The sequence below is a fragment of the Paramormyrops kingsleyae genome, unplaced genomic scaffold, assembly GCF_048594095.1.
Source record: "Paramormyrops kingsleyae isolate MSU_618 unplaced genomic scaffold, PKINGS_0.4 ups35, whole genome shotgun sequence".
NCBI lineage: Eukaryota > Metazoa > Chordata > Actinopteri > Osteoglossiformes > Mormyridae > Paramormyrops > Paramormyrops kingsleyae.
This window is the reverse complement of record NW_027325973.1, coordinates 561,562-569,061: the sequence shown is the minus strand read 5'-3', so window position 1 is coordinate 569,061 and position 7,500 is coordinate 561,562. Positions and strand designations below refer to the sequence as shown.

Genomic DNA, 7,500 nt, shown 5'->3' with positions numbered 1-7,500 from the left:
CCCCCATGGAGGGGACCACATATTAAACGGATTTTTGGAACAGGGAGCCGGAAGTGGGGCTTGCCCCGTCCGCTCCACGCATCGACCCGGTATTGCAGTGCTTCCGGGAATGGTGCACCTCTACTGCCCCCTGTTGTCGAAAGGCAGAACTGACTGACTGACTGACTGACTGACTGACTGAGTGAGTGAGTGAGTGAGTGAGTGAGTGACTAATAGACTGAGTGCTGTGAGGGGGGGGGCCCTGTCTGTGCGTGGCCCCCGTTTCCCGCCGTTTTTCTTTTTTTTTTTTTTTTTTTTTTTAAAGGAAGGTGACACACTGTTTGTGCGGTGGACAGCTGCGCTGAGGTAAGGCATGATGTCATCTTTGCCTTTTGAATTTCCCCTCATGTTTGTTAAAATGATTGCTGTCTTTTGAGAGGACAGGAGGACAGGGAGGAGTCGGGGCCCCGAGGACGGCGGCTGCGACGCCCCTGGGCATTCTACTCCGAGCGGGGGCGTCACGCAGGCCCGGCTAACGGCGACGGGCTTGGCGGCGGCCCCATATCGACTCGGGTCTCTCTTCATCCCGTATAAATCTTTCGCCTTTTACTAAAGATTTCCGTGGAGAGGGATAGCGATGAGTTCATGGTATTTTTGGAGGCTCTGCCCAAGCAGAGCTGCACTGCTGCTGTCAAAGGAAGACTGGGCCCGGCTTAGCGGCTGGCGTTAGGTGCCCGGTGGCGCGGCTGTGGTCTCCCTGGATCACGCGTGGACTCGCCGGGCGACACCTGCCAGAGGGGCTGGTGAGGGCTGAGCCGCGCCAGCTCCGTCGGCATCCCGCATGCCGGCGCCCGGCGGGGCGCAATTTGTGGGTATCGCTTCTCGGCCTTTTGGCTAAGATCAAGTGGATTTTACGCTCTTTTTATCGCTTTTAACGGACTGCGTCGGGTTTTTTAGAGGAAGGCACGGCAAACCTAATGCGTGACCAGTAGGTGGCTTGACCGCCGCTGCCACGGGGCGACCCGTGCCTTCCTTTTAGCCTTTTATCCCTGCTTTTATTTTCGTTTTTATTAGGCTGGGGATCCCGCAGTGGCTGGTGGCCTGTCCGCCGCCCTGCCGGGTGAACTGGTGTTTTTATTTTTTAGTTGCTTTTATAGTTTAGCATTCCTCGGCTCATCCCGGATTGGCGGACGGCGGCCGGACCACGGCGGACGTCGGGACCACGGCGGCAGGAGGACTCTGCTCCAGGAACGACGTCGGTGGACCATCCCGGATGTCGACGGCCGGCGGAGCTGCGAGGAAGCCCTTCAGCGGGCCGTGGCTGGTAGCAGGCGGTGGCCTGCGTAATACCGCCCGGTTCTGCTGGAGGGCCGAAGGGGAGGTAGGTACCTTCCCCGACCGCCTGGCCTTCATCCGGGAGGTGGCCTTCGGGGAGCTGGGCCTGCGCATGGAGGACATCCTGTGTGTGCAGCGGAATGGACCTTTCCAGTTCTTCGAGGTCACCCTGTCCACCGACGAGAGCTACACCAAGGTCCTGGAGCGGAGCAAGGAGAGGGCCCAGCACCCTCTCCTGGGACGATACACCGTTGAGCCGCTGTGGTGGCCCGACAAGCGGGTAATTACGGTACATTGTTTTAACCCGCATGTGTCCGGCGAAGCCGTCCGCCAGTTCTTGAACAAGTATGTGGACCTCCTTCCTGGCCACAAGGACATCCGGGATGAGCTGGGGATCTGGACTGGTCGACGCCAGTTCCAGGCCCGCCTGCGCCCGGACGCTAATGGGGCGGGCGGTTTTAGTCATCCCCCAGCCTATTTTAATCTACAGGGCAATAAGGCTTACTTGTTTTATTCCGGACAGCCTCCCTTCTGCCGACAGTGTCACACCTTTGGACATACTCTGGAGGGATGCGCCAACCTGCGCTGCCGCAACTGCCTGGAGCCGGGGCACATGGCCAGGGACTGCAAGGGCCCCCGTCGCTGCATCCACTGCAACGGTGAGGACCATCTGGCTCGTTCCTGCCCCCAACGGAAAACGTCATACGCCGACGCTCTGTTAGGCAGCAGAGCTGTCGGCAAGGAGAGTGGTGGGGGAGCGCAAGCCCCCACGTCCGGGCAGGAACAGTCGGCGGCGGGGGCAGGAGGAGATGCCCTGGCCGAGGTGGAGGAGGCCCCAGCGACAGCGACTGCAATGCAGGAGGGGTCTCCAGTCCTGGCTCCAGGTGTCAGCAGCAGGAGGAGAAAGAGCGGCGCATCCCCCCGGAGGAGGAAGAAGAGCAGAAGGGAGGCACAACCCGACGCATCCAGCCCTCCGGCTGCCACCTTGCCAGCAGTGGCGGCCGGGGACCAAGGCCGAGAGAGTCCCCCCTCCCCGACATTGGGGGCCCCCCATCTGGTGTGGGACTTGGGACAGTCCCCTGCGCCCCCCCAGGAGTACAGCAGTGTGCAGGACAAAGCAAATGAACAGGAGTACCTGGGGGGGCTGGAACTGGGGGGCCTCTTGGGTTTGACTGAGGAGGGGGGGCAGTAATGCGGTATTGTTTTTAATGGCTGGCTTTTATTATTTTAGTGTGTTGTTTGTAATTGTATTTTACCTTTTTAACATTTCATGGCCAATTTTAATATTGTCACCTTGAATGTCAGGGGTTTGAGGAACGTTTTAAAGCGCACATCTGTTTTTAATCAGCTGGCATCTTCTCCCTTCAGCATTTGTTTTCTGCAGGAAGTCCACCTCCGGGACCAGCGGGACGAGGCTCTCTTTTCACGACAATGGAAGAGGGGTAGATCCTACTGGAGCGTAGGTGGTGTCCACTCCTCAGGCGTCGGGATCCTTTTTGGCGACCGCGCCTTTGAAGAAGTAAGATCGTTTACCGTTCTTCAAGGTAGGGTTTTGGGGGTGGACGCCACATGGAGGGGACAGCGCCTCCGGGCCATATGTGTCTACGCTCCAGTGGAGGCCTCGTCCCGTATAACTCTCTTTGAAGAGTTGTCCCCGTTCTGTGTCACAGATCGACACTTGATTTTAGGAGGGGACTTTAACATCTCGTTGGAGGGTAGACAGGATGTCAGCTCTGGGCACTTTCGCCATTTTATTCGTTCCTTTAAACTTGTTGATGGTTTTAAGATATGCAACCCCAGCATGCCGGGCTTCACCTGGCACAATAGTCGCGGAGCCAGCAGTCGCATCGACTATATTTTAGCCTCACCCCCCGTTGTTTTTAAAAAGGTGTCCCTCTCCCCACAGTGGCCCACTGACCACTTGGCAGTGGAGGCCACTGTTTCCATAGACGCCCCTGAATATGGGGGTGGCTATTGGAAAATGAACCTGCAGATCCTGGAGGAGAGCGATTTTAGACACCTTTTTTTAGATCACTTCTCCGAGTGGCAGAAGGACAAGCCTACCTTCCCCTCCGTGGCCGAATGGTGGGAGAGTGTGAAGGACAGGATCCGAACCTTCTCCATGCAGTACAGCAAGCAGCGCAGGATGGAGAAGAAATTCTCCATTCTGCAGCTGGAGAGAAGGTTGCGGGATGAATACGCCGCTCACAACAGCGGGGGCACCATCGACCACGAGCGACTGCTTGATATAAAGGGTGAGCTGAGGCGCCTGCATGCACAGGCTGCCTCGGCTCAAATGCTCCGCGACAGAATGTTCTTTTTGGAAAACAATGAAAAGTGCAATACTCATTTTTTCCAGAGAGCCAGGGAAGCCCGGGAGGAGAAGACCTTCGACTCTCTCCGGGCCTTAAACGGCGAAACGGTAACAATAACATCAGACATGCTGGAGGTTGCTAAATTGTTTTATCACAATCTTTTTAAGGTTAGGGATACGGACCCGGTTGCAGGGGAGCGGTTCCTAGACAACATCTCACCTTGCCTTCCCAGTGACATTCGTGACGGCTTAGAAGCCCCCATCACCTTGGCCGAGCTGACCGCAGTGCTTGGCAAGATGAACCGCCGCAAGGTACCGGGCCTTGATGGGCTCCCGGTGGAATTTTATTCCACTTTTTGGGATGTCCTCGGGCCGGAATTACTGCAGGTTGTAGAGGACGTTCAGCGCCGGGGTTTGCTCACTAGGAGCATGAGGTCAGGGGTTCTTTCTTTGTTGCACAAGAAGGGTGATCGTGCCGACCTTGGCAACTGGAGGCCCCTGACCATGCTTTGTGTAGACACAAAGCTCATCGCAAAGACCCTTACAGAACGCCTGAAGAAGGCCATGGCTCATCTGGTTCACAGCGATCAGACGTGTGGAGTACCGGGTCGATCGGCGACGTGGAACCTCCATCTCATCCGCGACGCCATCGCCTGGGTGGAGGACAGGAACCTCCCTCTCCTGCTGGTCAGCTTGGACCAGGAGAAAGCCTTCGACCGGGTAGATCACCGCTTCCTGTTTCAAGTATTGGGTAAGTTTGGCTTTGGACCCAATTACCTGGGGTGGTTACACACTTTGTATAACGAAGTTGGGAGCCATGTTGTTATCAATGGCTTCCTGAGTGACTTGGTGCCCCAGCTGAGTGGAGTGAGGCAGGGATGTCCCCTCTCCCCCCTCCTCTACGCGCTCTATATAGAGCCACTGGCGTGCGCCATTCGCGCCCACCCCGGGGTCGATGGCCTTCTTATCCCAGGAAGTCGGGGGAAAACTGTTAAACTGACCCAGTACGCAGACGACACCACCCTTTTCGTCTGCTCGGATCAGTCTCTCGGTCATGCCATGAGCCTTGTTCATGCGTTCGGTAGGGCCTCCGGCGCGACGCTCAACCTCAGTAAGTCGGTGGCCAAGTATTTCGGCAGCTGGAAGGCGAGGGAGGGCGTCGCAGGGGGTCTCACCCTCTGTGACGGACCTCTCAAAGTGTTGGGGGTCAACTTCCTTTCGGATGGTGCCGCCCGTTTGAACTGGGAGGAGCGGTTGGCGATCGCCAGGCGGAAGATCGGACTGTGGAAGTCCAGGTCCCTGTCCTTCCAAGGTAAGGTCTTAGCCTTAAAAGTGGATATTCTTCCCACCCTGCTCTACCTTGCACATGTGTACCCTTTGCCCCGCTTCATGCGCAGAGGCCTGACGAGAGACGTTTTCAACCTCGTCTGGGGGGGCAGGTACGAGTACGTGCGTAGGGAAGTGATGTATCTCGGAAAGGACAGTGGGGGGAGGGATGTTATTGACTTGCCTCTCAAGCTTGACTGCCTGTTCTTCTCGCAGCTCTGCACGCGCCTGGCAGCTCCCCTCGAGCACCCCCATCAGCACTTTGTGCGTCTGTGGCTGGCTCTCCCCATGAGACGCCTGGTGGCGTCGTGGACCAACCTCGGCCCCAAGGCTGAGACCCTGCCGGCCCACTACAGCCACGCTGTCAAGTGGAGTAAGTTTATTCCGGCAGGTGTCAAGACAGAGGCCTTGACCAAGCATAGAGCGCTTTATAGGGCTTTGCTTGGTCATAGGGAGACTCGGGCCATGCTGGGCCTGGAGGAAGGCACATGGGCGAGAATCCAGCCTAAGGGTTTGGATCACAGGCTGCAGGACCTGAACTGGCAGTGCCTTCATGGTAAGCTGCCAGTCAGGGACGTCTTACATAGGCATAAGCTGACCAGACACCCCCGCTGCCCCAGGCCCGAGTGCAGCGAGGATGAGACCATCAGGCACGTGTTTTGGGACTGTGGGCATGCACAGAGAGTTTGGGGGTTGGTAGCGGGCCTGTGTGGACGTGTGGACCCGCAGCCCGGTCTGACCTACGACAAGGTGTTGAAGGGGTGGGACCCCAAGCTCCATAACCCCTTCGGCCCCTGGATGTGGCTGCTGGTCAGCATTACCAAGCGAGAGCTGTGGAATGCCAGGACCGCGCTCATCCGCAGAGGGGTTCATCTGGAGGCACAAGGGGTGTTCCGTAAAATCCGGGCCGACTTGGGTTTCAGGATGGAGACTGACGTCATCCAGCGGGGCTACCACGAGGCCAAGGAGAGGTGGAAGGGCCTCTTTTGGCTTTAGCCCCGTTTCGTTTAGGTGGTGACGCTCCATTCTACAGGGTGGACATGACGCACCTTTCTGGAGCACACAGAAGGTACTTTGGGTTTTAGGTGAGTGTGCTTTGTTTTTTTTGTGCGTGTGTTGTATTTTAAATACTTTTTTAATAATTGCATGTACAGAATTTATTGTGCACTACTGGTTGATCACTTTTAGCACGTATTTATTAATATTAACATTATCTATTAACATTTTAATCTATTTGGTGTGCTTTGTTTCTGTGATTAACCGTATTTTATGCCCGAAGTCTCAGATTTTATGTGTGTGGATGGTGTATAACCCTGTTTTAACCCGACCCTTGTGTTTGAAATTTGTGGTCTGTGGGTCTGTTCCTCTTTTAAGGTTTTAACTTTTTAATGGCTTGCATTTGAGGTGACATTTTATTTGTAGAAATGGCCAGATGAATGTAATTAAAGGGTAAATGTGTGTAATTTTAATTGTTGATTTTATTACTGTTTTGATTATTTTATGGTATATAGTTCTGCATAATTTGTTTGTTTAATACTGTTTTAATATGTCTTATTATTATGATTCTATTGAATTGCCATTGATGTGTATTATGTTAAAAATTTCAACCTTTTACATTGTTGTAATATTTGTTTATGATGTATGCTGGAAAGGTTGTTTTAATATGCATGGATGACGATGCCAATTTTAAAAGTGTAGGTTTGATGTTTATATGTTTTGATCAGGTTGTGTTGATTTAAATGATGTGCAGAACTGTTTAATAAAGTATGGAAAGAAAATCTGTTCTTATCAGTTTAATATCTGATACGTCCCCCATGGAGGGGACCACATATTAAACGGATTTTTGGAACAGGGAGCCGGAAGTGGGGCTTGCCCCGTCCGCTCCACGCATCGACCCGGTATTGCAGTGCTTCCGGGAATGGTGCACCTCTACTGCCCCCTGTTGTTGAAAGGCAGAACTGACTGACTGACTGACTGACTGACTGACTGAGTGAGTGAGTGAGTGAGTGAGTGAGTGACTAATAGACTGAGTGCTGTGAGGGGGGGGGCCCTGTCTGTGCGTGGCCCCCGTTTCCCGCCGTTTTTCTTTTTTTTTTTTTTTTTTTTTTTAAAGGAAGGTGACACACTGTTTGTGCGGTGGACAGCTGCGCTGAGGTAAGGCATGATGTCATCTTTGCCTTTTGAATTTCCCCTCATGTTTGTTAAAATGATTGCTGTCTTTTGAGAGGACAGGAGGACAGGGAGGAGTCGGGGCCCCGAGGACGGCGGCTGCGACGCCCCTGGGCATTCTACTCCGAGCGGGGGCGTCACGCAGGCCCGGCTAACGGCGACGGGCTTGGCGGCGGCCCCATATCGACTCGGGTCTCTCTTCATCCCGTATAAATCTTTCGCCTTTTACTAAAGATTTCCGTGGAGAGGGATAGCGATGAGTTCATGGTATTTTTGGAGGCTCTGCCCAAGCAGAGCTGCACTGCTGCTGTCAAAGGAAGACTGGGCCCGGCTTAGCGGCTGGCGTTAGGTGCCCGGTGGCGCGGCTGTGGTCTCCC

General features: G+C 54.5%; 4 non-coding genes across 4 annotated transcripts in view; all 4 read left to right on the top strand.

Moving 5' to 3' along the window:
• The window catches only part of LOC140585961 (U2 spliceosomal RNA), a 192-nt gene extending 69 nt beyond the window's left edge, over positions 1-123 (top strand). Inside the window, exon 1 of the small nuclear RNA XR_011987898.1 lies at positions 1-123. This exon is cut by the window's left edge and continues 69 nt beyond it. This is a non-coding gene — a small nuclear RNA (U2 spliceosomal RNA).
• A 421-nt stretch (positions 124-544) lies between these two features.
• Positions 545-658, top strand: LOC140585754 (U5 spliceosomal RNA). The gene has a single exon (XR_011987692.1). It is a non-coding gene; the product is annotated as a U5 spliceosomal RNA (small nuclear RNA).
• A 6,044-nt stretch (positions 659-6,702) lies between these two features.
• Positions 6,703-6,886, top strand: LOC140586028 (U2 spliceosomal RNA). Its single transcript, XR_011987950.1, has one exon. It is a non-coding gene; the product is annotated as a U2 spliceosomal RNA (small nuclear RNA).
• Positions 6,887-7,307: 421 nt separating this feature from the next.
• LOC140585753 (U5 spliceosomal RNA) lies at positions 7,308-7,421 on the top strand. The gene has a single exon (XR_011987691.1). It is a non-coding gene; the product is annotated as a U5 spliceosomal RNA (small nuclear RNA).
• Positions 7,422-7,500: the final 79 nt, after the last annotated feature.